The sequence below is a fragment of the Tenrec ecaudatus genome, chromosome 7, assembly GCF_050624435.1.
Source record: "Tenrec ecaudatus isolate mTenEca1 chromosome 7, mTenEca1.hap1, whole genome shotgun sequence".
Lineage (NCBI taxonomy): Eukaryota > Metazoa > Chordata > Mammalia > Afrosoricida > Tenrecidae > Tenrec > Tenrec ecaudatus.
The window spans coordinates 156,717,815-156,732,943 of record NC_134536.1 but is presented as its reverse complement, the minus strand read 5'-3'; the positions used below and the strand labels follow the sequence as shown (position 1 = coordinate 156,732,943).

General features: G+C 39.2%; 1 pseudogene; it reads right to left on the bottom strand.

Annotated features, from left to right (window-relative positions):
* Positions 1 to 1,527: 1,527 nt before the first annotated feature.
* Positions 1,528 to 3,043, bottom strand: LOC142452560 (importin subunit alpha-8-like; annotated as a pseudogene).
* Positions 3,044 to 15,129: the final 12,086 nt, after the last annotated feature.

Sequence of the window (15,129 nt, the reverse complement as noted above, 5' to 3'; positions counted from 1 at the left end):
ACTGTCATGACTGCAAAACTCTTCTTAATATGACTGGATTATGGAAATGTATGTTATGTGAATTATAAGCCATTGAAAGTTTTTTTTAACCCACAATTTCACAATCCACAACCTTGTGATAGCCTTCTTTTTTTTTTTCTGCCCACACTAGGGAATTTCTACTATAAGTCCAAAGGAGTATTTCAGTTCTTTAAACCTTCAATTAGTGTGTTTAAGTTAAATTCAATGAAGTTGTGTTCATTCTGGGTGGGGTTCCAACTGAGGTCTCTTGAAGTAGCCTATGGGGAAAAATGCAGTATACCTTATAAAGAAAATCTAAAATCTAGGTAGTTTAAAACCCAAAGACTGAATCACCAGAGGTATATAAAAATTTCATTTGGAACTACATCATCAGCACGGTAATGAGTGGATTTTCCTGCCATGAATCTATAAGAATAAAAAATGTTAAGTGTCTTTGTTATGTTTTTTTATAAAAGGCCAGAATTTTCTTCTTTTATTTACCCACTGGCAGAAGTGAAATTACCTTCTCAGAGATAAACATGTCTTCCCTTCTCTGATGATGAATTGTATGTAAATTAATTGATTACCATTGTAGGTGTGCCTTATTAAATTAGGGTAATTGAAGGGCAAAACTACATTAGGGAAAATTTTCTATACCACACCCACTAAATCAAAAACTGACTCAAACTGAGATGAAACCCTCTCTAAATAATAAGTTTTTAAAGATGTGCAATAAAGGATAATAAATTGTCTTTGAGACCAGATTAACAAAACCAAATTGTCAGTCTGATTTTCTTTTTTGGAATCTGTTCCTGTAACCAGACTGAATTTTTCAATAGAGCATGGTGCTCAAAAAAAAAAAAAAGTCTACTAGTATTTTCTGTGCCATTGTTCAAGTTCAAATGACTTTCAGTCAGTCAGTCAGTCACTCAGTCAGTCAGTCACTCAGTCAGTCCCTCACTCACTGGTATCAAGTCAATTCTGACTCATCGCTACACTTTAGGGCAGAGTAGAATTGTCCCTCTGAGTTTCTGACACTGTAACTGTTTACAGGAGTACAACGCTCTGTTTGGACTTTAAAGAGAAAGTTTTCTTTTTTCATGACTCAAAGTTTAAAATGAACATCAAGGGACAAGTGGCTTGTGTGGATTACCCCAAATTCTGCTTAAACCAGATAGAACAGAAATATTGAGAATAGTTTGGGGACAAATGTCTGAAAATAACTTATATGATCAAGAACCGAAGGTCTCCAGTTCAAGAATAGCAAGTACCATACGGTGTGTGATGGTTAGGGATCATGTTAAGTAGACACTCCTGGGTAAGAGTAAGGTAGAGTTCAACCTGTCAATTGCATCATAACCTAATGACACCTCTTCAGTGTCATAACTTTTTTGTAGAAGCGAAAGGCCAAGCAGAATTTTTTTATGTTGAAGCGTCAAAAGAATCCTTTATTTAACGCTTAAAAAGCTTTCTACCCGGGGTCTGCTAAGTGCAAGGAGCAACGCTTCTGAAGCAAGGAGTGCTCATTCAGGGTTTGCGTGCTGGCTTGAAAATTGTGGGGTTGGGAGGGATTCGGATTTCAGGCTTGAAGTGCATGCTCTCTTCAAGGTCTAGGAAGGCATACTCATCTTCCTCTGTGAGAAGGTTCTCAATGATGTTGAACACAGTCTGCCCAATCTGATGGTTCTCATGAAGTTGTCACGCCTCGATTTTCTCAATGGTGCCCAGTTGTTCGAGTGTGAGACAGAGCTTCTCCAAATCGTGAGAATTCGATGCAGACTGAAGAATATAGAAGATGGTGTGAAGGAGGATGACAACGGTCTTGTGGTCATGGCAAGTGAGCAGACTCGTCAGCGGCTCCAGGACTCCAGATTGGATGAGCATGGCCAACTGATCAGTGGTGTTCCCCATCGTGAACGTAGCCACCACCCACACGGCCTCTTTTTGGACTTTAAACTCTCCATTACTCAGCAAAGACACCAAGCTGGGCATCACGCCGTGATTGATCAGCTGCTCGATGTGCTGGCAGCTCCCTGCAGCCACGTGGCTCAGCGTCCAGGCCGCCTCCTTCTGGATGGAGGACGTGGGGTGCCTCAGGAGCTGGACCAGCACATGCAGGATGCCCGCGCCGATGGCCGTCTGGGTCTGTTGATCTGTTCCAGTGACGATGTTTCCCGCCATGCAGAGAGAGGGGGTCATGATACGGAGTTCTGAGCTTTGCATGAGCGCCACCATCCTGGGTAAAACTCTCCCGTGGCGACCACTTGGTCAATGCGCTCCTGGCAGCCATCGGTGAGGTAGGACAGGGCTCAGCAGGCAGGCAGCATTTCCTTCACTGCCTCTTCACAAGGTCATGGGTCCTTGTTCCGACACAGGTTGGAAAAGGTCCACGCGATGTTCTGCAGAGACGTGATTGGCACGGTTGTAGAAACCAGGGCCACTACAGGTGGGACAAAGTTGCTTGAGGTGATGATGTCTCTGAAATGTGTGTTGTCATCTGCTATATTAGCCAGGGCCCACACTGCCTGCTCGCACACTGACACGTCGGGGGAAGACAGGAGCTCCATCACGGGCTGGACAGTGCCCGCCTCCATGACAGCCTGGGTCAGCTCCGAGGGCCCTGAGGCAATGTTGCGCAGCGCCCCGTCTGTTTTGAACTGTAGATGAGGGTAAAGGACACACTTCAAGAAGTCCACCAGCTGGGGGACCAGCCCCACTTCCACGATCACCTTCAGGAGCGGTTTCTCTCCTGGGACAGCAGTTTCCTGGCTTTCTGGGTGGCCCAGAAATAATAGGACCAGGTCTGGGCTATTCATTCCATGGACTATTTCATCCAGGTTGCTCCTGGTCCCTTCTACCACGTCCTTAGAAGATGGTTTGGAGAAGGCATCTGTGATGTTCCTTCCATTTAAGCTATGTTCGTCCTTCTTGGCCTTCCAGAGCTCTATGCTGACCTCGATCCGCTGTTGCCGCCTTGCGGATGCATCTTTGCCTCGTATTTAAATTTCCCCAGCCTCTCTTCCAGAGTTTTTAAAGCCGCCATACTGACTGGAAGGAGTAAATCACCTACGTGGGAGATGTGCGGCCCCAGCCTGCTCCTGCCTTACACTCCTCTTTGTCCTTTCACCTTCTACCACACCTGGATCTTACATGTGGTTCTTCAACCTCCTGTTTGTGTTGCCCGCCAGTCCTAGGAGTTGTCAGAGGACTTCCAACAGTGAGTTCATTTGGCCAACTTTGGACGTCTACATCTGTGTTGGACAGGGTTCTCTAGAGAGACAAGACCAGATTGCTAGCAATTATATATAAATATATTTATAAAGATAGATATAATACAAGAAATGAACCATTAAATTATATACAGATAGATAATACAAGAAATTAACAGTTAAATTATAAAGCAGTGAGACACTAGCAGTCCTTTAAGGCTTGAGAGCCGCCAGTTGCCAGTCTCTTTCTGTAGAGAGAGCTGGGCTATATATACCCAGGCAGCAAACAGCAATGCAGGTCACCAACTGTCACCAACTGTTGGGCCCCTGCTCCAGAGATGAACATTCCAATCGTGTGGGCCTAAAGGGACCTCAACTTACAGCGACACAGTCCACAGGCTAGGTATCCCACAGGTAGTGTACCCTTTTAAAATGAGGCACAGAACAAGCAAGGTGAGGCTCACCGAGCCATTTATCCCTCTGCCCTTCAGTTAATCCTACTTGTGTTTATCGTCCAGGCTGGCACAATAAACTATTGCAGCATCCACCAGCACCTGCCTTCCTGTCTCTGCTCCATGATTGTGGTAGTTGCATAATTACGTATCAACTCGAAGATACGTCAAAGTGTAGCGCTGATATCCAACCTGTCAATCAGGTCACTGCCTGATGGTGCTTCCTTATGTGACTGGCTTTCTTATAAAGAGGGCCTTGAGAACCTCTCTTCCCTCTGCCGTCGCCTTCCTGCTCATTGTCCACCACCTTAAGACCTACCAGAGAAGCTCCTATGTTTTCCTCAACCCTGGATCCACATGTATTTTACAAACACCAGCTTGTGATATTCCTGAATTCTGCATGATTGCATGTGACTATGTGAGTCTGAAAAGTATTTATGGACTAGATTATCAGATTTGTGGACTTAAGGTGGACTGGGCTGGGATGTTTTCCTAATATAGAATTAATCCTTGATATAAAGGTTTGTGTTAGTCTGGGTACTTTAGAGAAACAAATCCACAGAAACTCATGTATAAGAGAGCGTTTTATATAAAGGTTAAGTGAGCATCAAGAAAACATCCCAACCCAGTACGTCTCAAGTCCACAAGTTCAACATTAACCCTTTAACCCATAAGTCTGACACCAATCCACAAAGTCCTCCTCCATCTCACAAAACACATGCTATCATTCCAACTGCAGGAGGAAAGCTGAGTCAGTGAATGTGTAAGTATCTCAGCACTGGCAGGGTCTCCACATGGCTGCTCCAGAACCCAGGGCTGCATCAGGGTAGGTCCATGTGGCTTCTCCTTGGGGATGTCTCACAGGAAGTAAGTCTAAGCCTTGCCAGCTGAAGCAGGGAACTGCTAAGACAGCTGTACCTGCACCGTGGTGCAACCATCAGAAAGCAAGGGACCTGAGAACTAGAAAGGTGTGGCTTACTGAGCCATTTGTCCCTCTGCCCTTTGATTAACCCCACATGTGTTTATCGGCCAGATTGGCACAATAAACTAACTACCTCAAGGTCTTTCATATATATATATATGAATTTCACTGGATTTGTTTCTCTAATCTACCTGTCCTAATACAATCACCCTGTTTTCTATTCATCTGCTTCTTGTCAGGAGAAGCCTCACTTAGGCCAGAGTGGACTTAGCTATTTATGCAAATGTGTGAGCCATTTTTTACATAAATCTCTATCTGTATACAATCCAATACAAGCATCAGTGTCTCTAAAGAGCCCAACCTAACACAAGGTGCCTATTTGCATCTAAATAACTCGAGTAGTGATTGCAATTGGTATAAACCTCAGGTAGGATAAGAGTATGGACACCAATACATTCATCCATTAAGACACTAAACTGTTAGTTTAGAGACTTAGCAGAAGATCTCACTGTCATTCCTCTTCAAGAATTATAGCCTTAAGCTCCATTAGTTTTTTCTAGTCATGGTTTTGCCATTTTTTAAATGATACTACTAAAAATATTCAACCAAGTCATAATATATAAACCAATTAGTTAGACAATATTGAAGAGGAGAGTAGCTATTTTTTTATCCAGAGACTAGACCCTTAACACATTCCAAATATTTCCACATAAAGACACATAGAAACCTTAGTCTATTCTAGTTGCTAAAGACATTTTTTGGATTAATTCTTATTTATGAATTCCATCACATCTAGAGTTGCAGAGCTTTTTAGTCTGATGGGCTCCAAACTCATGGTATCAGTATTTTTTAGAAGTCCAATATAGCCCATTTTACTTCTGGAAGTTTTGAGATAAGAGTTCTAGGCTCTTTGTAAAAGCAAGAGCTTATCTAGAGATGACCTAACTTAATACAGCCATAGTTCATTCATGATAGTATTTCAAAATGAAAGACTTGATGGACATTTTGGACCCAATGAAATTCCAAATAAAATTAAAGTCAGAGGGAATGCTAGACAAAAGATACCCTATAATACAATTATTTACCTCACTTTGAAAGTGTTTCAGATATAATGACAGTAAATGACTAGATTTAAAGGAATAAATTGGAATTAAACTAATTAAAATGCAACTACTTTTTAAAAGTCTTTTATGTTGTAGCTTTCCATGAAGTTTCAAATTTTTGAAAATTTGTAAGTATCTGAGAACTGACCCCTGAGGTTCAGCTTTTTTCAAAACCATATTTGGTGAACCTAAATCACCTTTGTCATTTAAAACAAATTACCCAAAGAATGAATTAAACCTTCAAGTCAGTGATCTTGAAACATTTTGTTAAATCAATCGCAGGAAAACCCATTTTTAAAATTTTATGCTACTTACTCTTTAAAGCTGTATCCCCCTCCAAATTTAAGTGGTAGACTTGAGTCTGATAACACTTTTACTGTATCCAATAAATTTATCTTTGATGAATCCTACACAATTGCTTCTATTGCATTTTTTTATATAACAAACTCTTAAATGCATGGGGAAAAACAACAGACTTGGATATAGACGTCTGTTTCTCAAAAAAAGCATGCGACCTTGAAATTATAATGAATATTTGTCAGCCCCATGCCATCGAATAACTTAAAACCAATCTACATTTCACAAAATCCTGCTAATGTCAAGTCTAGCACTATTTTGTTTATCCCTGCCTAGTCAATCTAAGGCCCAGCCTGGATGGTGCAGCGGTGATGTGTTGGATTCAATCTGCAATGCTAGCATCGGAAGCCAGAAGCTGCTCAGCGGGAGAACCACATAGCATCCTACTGCTAACAAGAGCTATAGTCTTGAGAACCCAGGCAGACAGCTTTCCTCTGTCCTATAGGGTCACTATGAATTGGAACCTCCTTAATGGCAATGAGTTTTTGGAGTACCGGTGTTTAATCTAAATTGAGCTCTTCTTGATTTTTTTAAAAAAAACAAATATAGTTTGATGAAGAAAAGAAAATCGCAGTCATTGAGTTGGTTTTAATTCACAGTATCTGCTCTCCTGGGTGTCTGAGTCTACAAAACTCAATGTAAGTGGACAGGCTGATCAGTCACAAGTGACTATTGGGCTCCAACTGTCCAAATTCTGGCTATCATCCCCATCCTTGACCCATGGGGCCGCTCAAGCTCCACCTGCACTGAATTTAGGAGTGGTTTTGTTCTTCGAAAAATATTTTTTTCCTGGGTTCACATGATACTGAGGCTTTTTCATTTCCTTTGCTGAAATAAAACTCTAGAATGAGTCATTTTCTTATCTTAACTTGATGATCTGGGGGGAAAAAAAGACTCCTTTGTCACTGGGAAAACCAGTTTTACCTTTGAAAGTTCTTTGACATGAAACACATTTTGTGATATTTAATTCAAGTTTCTTGTAAAGATCTTGATATATATATATATATACATATATACAAAAAGATGTCAAAATGAATCATTTCATTACATCTCCATAATATTAAAACAATCCATAAGCATATATATGTTATAAAATCAAAGTTGAGCCCCTTGAAAAAGAAAAATATATATATGTATATTTTAATCAATAATGCCATTGGGAAGAAAAAAAATAACTTTCCTGAAATGTTTTACTTTATAAGGTTTTAATAACAATCAAAAACATAACAGTCTTTTTTAATAGTACATGCTTTAGGTGGATTGTTCAATTAAAACTTATAAAAAGCAATTTATTAATGGAGGGAAGAAAGGAAACTCACATAGCAGGTTGTTAAAGTTAAAATAGAAGTCAAAGATGGATTTTTATCCACTGCATAGCTCACCTGCAAGCAGGTTTCTCCCAAACAGATGCCACCTTTGGTAAAGATCACTCACTAAGTCTCAGGCATTAATTACAAGGTATCAAGCCTGGGTTTTCCCTGTGACAAATTATGTTATAAAGAACAACTTCACCTTCTCCAAACACCTGCACAACATTCTCCAAACAGCACAAACACAAAGTCTCACACACATAGACACACACACACACACACACACACACACACACACACACTACTTTGCCACGTAATTTCAAGATGTTCCCATTAGCTTAACTCATTTTAAAATTACTGGTTTTTTTCCCCAGAGGTGCTCAATGAATTTCTGCAGAATTCTTAGCATAGCAGAATGCCACTCTCTAAGGCCGAACTTTGGAGGAGGCCCTCTGTGTTTCCCAGGGAAAACTCACATGTTCAAGACAGAAAGGAAACTCACTCTCTTACCCACCTACTCTGGGTGGGTGTACCCCAAACATGCATGCAAATTCAGCTGCCCCTTCCCACCAACATGTGCTGAGAAACTGGCCCAGAGCTCCTCTAAAATAGAAATTACCTCTGTTAAATGCTGAAACAGAACACCATTTTCCAGACAATTCTCTGAGCTCTGAAAAGCATAGGCTTAATAATATAAAAAACAAACAAAAAAGGGGATCGAAATGCAAAGAAAGCAGCATAGCGTGTTTGTGAACAGGACTGAGAGAAAACAAACAGGCTTTTAACAATTCATAGTTGAAAAAACACACTTGACCTCCTTTCACTGCTATGGAGTCAATTCAGACTCATACCCTGTTTTCCTAAAAGTAAGACATCCCCCAAATAAGACCTACTTACAGTTTTTCCTCTCACTGAAATATAAGGCATCCCCCCTAAAATAAGACCTCCCTGAAAATAAGGATTTGGATTGTTATAATGATGTTCCAGAAGATGATGACATGACTGTCATTGGAAAAATGAGTAAATGAACTATATATTGTTGTACATGGAAGTAATGGTGGTAACAAGAAATTCTTGATACTGTAGGTTTCACAGTTTGTCTGGTTATGCTGGTTTGTGATGACAGCTACTATACCATATACAGGTAATAAATCTCCTTTTTTGTTGTTCAACAATAAATATGTACCATATTCTTCTTCATGGAAAAATAAGACATCCCCTGAAAATAAGACCTAGTGCATCTTTGGGAACAAAGCTTAATATAAGACACTGTCTTATTTTCGGGGAAGGAGGGTAGCAACCCTACAGGAGAGGGTAGAACTGCCCCTGTGGGTTTTCAGGACTAACTCTTTACAGAAATAGAAAGCCATGTCTGGTGGACATGAAATATTGGCTTTGCAGTTAGAAGCCCAACTTATAACCCACTATGAAAAAACATACAGCAAGACTTAACAAAGCTTCTTAAAGTCCCTAAACGTGGGTTCCTAATACAGAGTGCTTACCTTGAGTATAATGTGGGGTAAGAATACTATTACAAATTGAAATGTGTCCCCTAATATGTATATTGCAATTTCAAACATCTATTCCTCTGGTTATAATCTCATTTAGAAATTAGTTCTCTTTTATGTTCATGAAGCAGATTGATCTGAGGTGTAAAAAGAATTAAACAAGAAGCAAGCAAGATGGAAGCACAGATGAGGAAAGAAAGATTCCAAGACACATGGAGATTTGCAAGGAGCAAGGAAGCCGAAGCTCAGAAAAAAACCCAGGGCTCCTTTGGGGTCCACTGAGGAAAAAATTCTTCCCTTAGATTCCAAACCTTAAATTTGGACTTCTCAGCCCCTAATCCATCAGAAAATGCATTTCTGTTTATTAAAGCCACCCACTTGTAGTATTTCTGTTATAGTAATAATAGATAACTAAGATATGTAGTCTACTCTTAACTGAAAGACTGGGATTCTGAGCAACCTGGTGAACTGCTTCTGAAAGGTCACAGCTTAGAACTCCCTAAGGAAGACAATTCCACTCTGCACACTTGGGGTCACCATACACCAAAATCAATGCGGCAGTAATGCACAGCATCAATAGCAAACTTTCTGCCCTGTGAAAAGTGGATTCTTGTGTTTATGTAGCATAACTACGACTGTCTAAAGAGACCACGTTCTGATGGCATTTTAAGCACTAGGCTGATAATCACCATCTCAATATCAGCGATTTAAACTCACCAGATTTTCCACGGGAAAAAGAATGAGATTTTCTGCTTCCCAAATTTTGAGATGTCTAAAAAGACATCTGGTGGTGTAGCAGCTAAGCATTGGGGTGCAATTTGGATTGCCTACAGAGTGGAAACCACCAGTCTCTCCCAAGGAGGAAGACTGGGCGTTTTGCTTCCCAAAACAGTTACAATCTTGGGAACCCCCAGGGAGTTGCTATGAGTCATCATAGACTTGTTGGGAAGGCAGAGAGAGACAGAGACAAAGAGATCCTTTACCTGACTCTTTGCTATCCATTCAATTGGAGGGAAGACAATAGAAAATCTAGTGGGTGTGTACAGAAACTCCCTCCTTTCATGTGTGAAACATGAAACAAGTCCAAACGTGTCAGGCTATGGAACTCTCACCTATAAGGTTCTCTCAGGTACCACAACAACGCCTCATAACAATCTCTATATAGTATTTTATGTGGTTGTCTTTACATGTAGATGATTGATAAGATCAACTCCAGCTACTCCAATCATTAAAGAAGTACAGTCTCATTTCCACACAGCTGCTTTGTCAACATGAATGGATTTCAGATCTTTTCGGTGCTCGATATGCAATTACAGTTATAGTAATGATTGTCAGTGTTCAGAAGCATGTGTAAGTAGACAGGCCTGAACATTGGACCGTGGAGCTAGCTAACCTTTGAAACACTGAACATTTTGTTGCCTATCTATTTTCCTTGGATTTCGTTCTTCTAATAACATTTTATTATTAGCTGATTTTTTAAAAATTGTTTAGACAGAAAGTGCTCTTTATTCCCTAGTTCAAATATTAGTGTAACAGTGACATATTGTCACCAGCACACTTATCCACCTGTCTGTCCATTCTGATCTACTTCAGGTATTTTTCTCTGTACTATTATTACCTTTTATGCACTCTCCCATCAACACTTATCTCACTGCTTTGCAATTGTTGGTTTAAACAACTCCCTCTCCAGAGTCTTGAGGGCACAAAACATATTGACAAAAACATAGATCCCAGTACTCAACCAGGAGCCTCACAAAGACTATATGCATTGAGTGAACTTTAAAAAAAATCATTTTATTAGGAGCTCATACAACTCTTTTTACAATCCATACATACATCATTTGTGTCCAGCACATTTGTACCTTCATTGCCCTCATCATTCTCAAAACAGTTGCTCTCCACCTGAGCCCCTGGCATCAGCTCCTCATTTTCCCCTCCCTCCCCATTCTCCCCTCTGACCCAAACCCTTGATAATTCATAAATAATTATTTTATCATATCTTACACCATCCGACGTCTTCCTCACCCAGTTCTCTACTCTCTGTCCTCCAGGGAGGAGGTTACATATAGACCTTGTCATCTGTTTCCCATTTCTCCCTCACCCTCCCTCCACCTTCCCTATATCGCCATTCTCACCACTGTTCCTGAGGGGTTCATCTGTCCTGAATTCCCCGTATTTCCAGTTCCTATCCATGCCAGTGTACATCTCCCGGTCCAGCCAGTTATGTAAGGTAGAACTGGGATCATGATAGGGGGAGGGGGGGGAGGAAGCACTCAAAACTAGAGGAAAATTGTATGTTTCATCGTTGCTACACTACACTCTGGTTCGTCACCTCACCAGCACCCTTCTGCAAGGGGATGTCCAATTTCTCCCATATGGGCCCTGGGTCCCCACTCCGCACTTCCCTTCATTCACAATGCTATGATTTTTTTAATTTTGTCTTTGTTGCCTGATACCTGATCCCTTCGATGCCTTGTCATCTCACAGGCTGGTGTGCATTTTCCATGTGGGCTTTGTTGTTTTTCAGTTAGATGGCTCCTTGTTTATCTTCCAGTCTATGGGACCCCAGATTCTATATATTTTGACAACTGGGCACCATCAGCTTCCTTCACCGCACTTGCTCTGACGTTTGCGTCAGGGTAGGCTAGTGTGCTTCTTCCTTGTGAGCTTTGTTGTTTCTTAGCTAAATGGCCACCTGATTGTCTTCAAACCTTTAAGACCCCTGATGCTATATCATTTGATAGCTGGGCACCATCAGTTTTTTTTTTCGCAACTTTTGATTATGTACCTTTGTTCTCAGTGATCTAGTCAGGACAAGCCGGTGTGCTTCTTTCATGTGGGTTTTGTTGTCTCTCAGTTAGATGGCTGCTTGTTTATCTTCAGGTTAATTTGAACTTTCTTAATGAATTCACAAGAAACTAAATTTTGAGAAGTAAAAGAGGAAAGGAGCATTTATTTTAAAGAACAAAAACACCAAAATTATTTGCAAAAAGAACTTTATTTTTGTGATTTCATTTATTGTAAGGGTTGAAAAATTAAAATGTCGCTTAATTTACAGCGGCAAAACAACTTATTTCAGCAAAGAGATGAAACTCTGAGTATCAAATTTTACGCAAGTTTCTCTTCTGAATATATCCGACATTCAAGAGGCTCCTCCTTTCCCCTCTAAACAGATTCTTGTTTTCAGCCACCTTTCAGTGGAGTGGCTGCTAGCACATACAAAGAGCACATACAAAGAGCATGGGAATATTCCATGTCATTGACTTATATGTATCTCTTCATATGTAGCTCCCTTAATTTTTATAGTAGTCCCAGCTTCTTCCACATTTCCCAATATCGTATTTAAATGTTGATCAAAAGTACGTATAATCTTCCCTGAAACTCTCGATCATTTCACATTTTCACATAAAGCGTTCATCCAGGCTGAGCATAATGAGGTCCAGAGATCTACTGTGTTGGTAGTGTGCTGCTGGTCCCCATCGTCCGCCATATTTCAAATTCTTATTCGCTGCTGACTAAAGGAACACTTATTTAAAGGAATTGAAAAGCACCAAGTAGCATAAGGAGGGAATTAAATTATCCTCAACTGAATTATGAAAATATAAGAGAATAATTTAAAAAATTTATTTTAGTTATAGAAGATTTCTGTGGTAAACTATGTTTTCATTTAACATTTTCTCATGAGAAATTGCCCTACTATACCATATAATCCATGGTATTTAATAATGTTATGCTTGTGTAGTTACGAATTAAAATTTTGTATATTATAAATACTACACATAAATTGTAAGTGCTGAAGAGTTGTCTGTTTTAACATGAGCAAGTTTAGAATTGCAACTACTTAATCAAATTATGTAAACACATAAAGTTTCTACATTTGAATTTTTTTCTAAAATTTATTTTACTGTTCTTGAGAACACATACAGAAAAACCTACAGCCATTCAACAACTGCTCCATGTAGAAATTAGTGCCATTGATTACGTTCTTCAAGTTGTACAGCTGTTTTCATTTTCCTTTTCTGAGCAGCTCCTCCTTCATTAACATAAAGTCACTGCTCCTTAATCTTTCAAATTGCTGTCATTTATTTAATCTCATATAGTAATTCTTAAAAGAGCCTAAGACTCAAGGTAGTCACTTTTACTCGTTAAGCTAAACTGTTCTTTGGTTTTAAGAAGATTTCATGGACTGTTTTTGAGTTAAGTTAAAGATTATTTCAGGTTAAAATTTTTAGGTTTTATGCAGCCTTCTGGCCTTCAGAAAGTCTGTATTCCACGGAAATTTGAAATTCTGTTCTTCAGATTCCTCTTTTTGATCAAGAATCTTATTGTAGAGACTTTGGTCAAACTGTTTAATCATTGTTTCCGTCTAGTTCTTCTGGTCTCACGGCAAAGTTATTCATGGAGGAAAACATCCACACAGTCCATTTCCTCCTTCTATTCCTGACTCTCTTTCCTCCTCTGTTCCTCAAGATGAATGGAACCACCGTGGTACCTTGGGTGTCAGTGTGCAAGCCTTTCAGATCCGAGACACCATGTAATGGACACGAGCACAGAATAGAATAACCTATCATACAACTGTTGCCAATGCAACTTGTTACTAGTGTACCAATACACTTTTAAGACAGATTCCTTCCAGAAAAGTAAGAGTCTTTCCAGTTTCACTAATAACACTTAGTGTTAGATATTTTACAATAATCCAGATTTGGTAGCTAGAAAATAAAAACACCTGATTTTAAAATAATGTATACATTCATATTTTCTTAATTGTTGGCTATTTACTTCATTAATTTAAAAAGTACCTGTTTTTTGCCTATTTGATATAAGCTTTTCCTTCTTCATTTTCACAAATTCTATGCTGTTTGTGTGTGAAAAAATGTTTACCCCATTGTGGTTTTCTTTACAATTTCATTTACCTCCAATTACTTTTATGATCTCTGTGTGATATCATATAAATACTCTTGAATTTTTTTCTCTATGCATGTCATTTTAAAAATTTTATTTTAGCCTGTAATCTACCTAGAAGCACCTGACTGCTTTCCAAAAATAAATGTTAGGCACTTGGCTTCATCTGAAATTTATTTTTACCTTTTATAGTAAACAAAAATCCATATTCTCCATAACAACAAAAATGGTGACTTTTGTCAAAGTATAACTTTAATACTGGAAAAATGCTTTGTAACTACTGAAACATACTTTAAGAAATACAGTATGTAAATTATTTAAAGATGAGACAATGGTGTAAGAGATGATATTGCTACTTGAAAACCCATTCACTATGTTGGAAAAATGCCTATTTTTTCTTCTTTTATACTAAAAATTGTATCTAAGCCTTTTATATTACATTACAATGTCTGGTTTTTATAAATGTTTATTGCTATTTCAGAGTAGAAATCAATAAACTTTAAGACTATGTCCTGTTCATATAGGAAAAAGAAAAGAGTAGTTTGCCCTTCATTTGCCTACCAATATTTTCTGAACAAAAGCCTTTTCCAAGACTGCATATCCTCCTCCTCAAAAAAAAAATATCAGTATGCTCCCCAGATCTAGAGTTTCATTCAAAAAGCATTCTCAAATGTCTTGCGTTGAGATAGCGAAAAGAAATTACATAATATTCTCCATACCTCAAAGGCAGTAGGACTGAGTCTTCTTTGGCAGTGACGGAGTCAGTGAAGCAGCTTATGTAGTGTAAACCTGTCCTTGAACCACAATAAGGAGCCCAGCTGGTGCTTGAAGTTCAATACATGCTGCACTGGTAAACTCAAGGTCAATGCTTTAAGCTTATCAGTCACTTCTCAGGAGAAAGATGAAGTTGTCTGCTGCTGTCAAGATTTACAGCCTCAGAAGCCTTTTTGAGTGTACTTTTAAGTTGGAATCTACTTCTCGGCAGTGGTTTGGAGTTTAGGTTTGCATCAAACATAGTCAAGAAGTGGAGCTAGCTCTTTCTGATCTCAGTCTCAAACCTACTTTCATTGAGTTGACTCCAACACATGATATTATCCTGTATAGTGCTTCTGAGAGTGGACCTTTTCACAAGAGCCGATAATACCATCTTTCTCCCGAAGAGTAGCTGGTTGATTTGAATCGCTGACCATGTGGTTAGCAGCCTTACATTTAACCCACAGCACCAGCAGGTTTTCTTGATCTCAAAGCAGGGAGTGTACCTTTTTTTTAAGCTCTCCCAAACTGAATGAAATATATGTGTGTGTTTTCAATTGTAAATTATAAGACAAATGTAGATGGTTACTAATTTCTATATCCCCCCACTTAG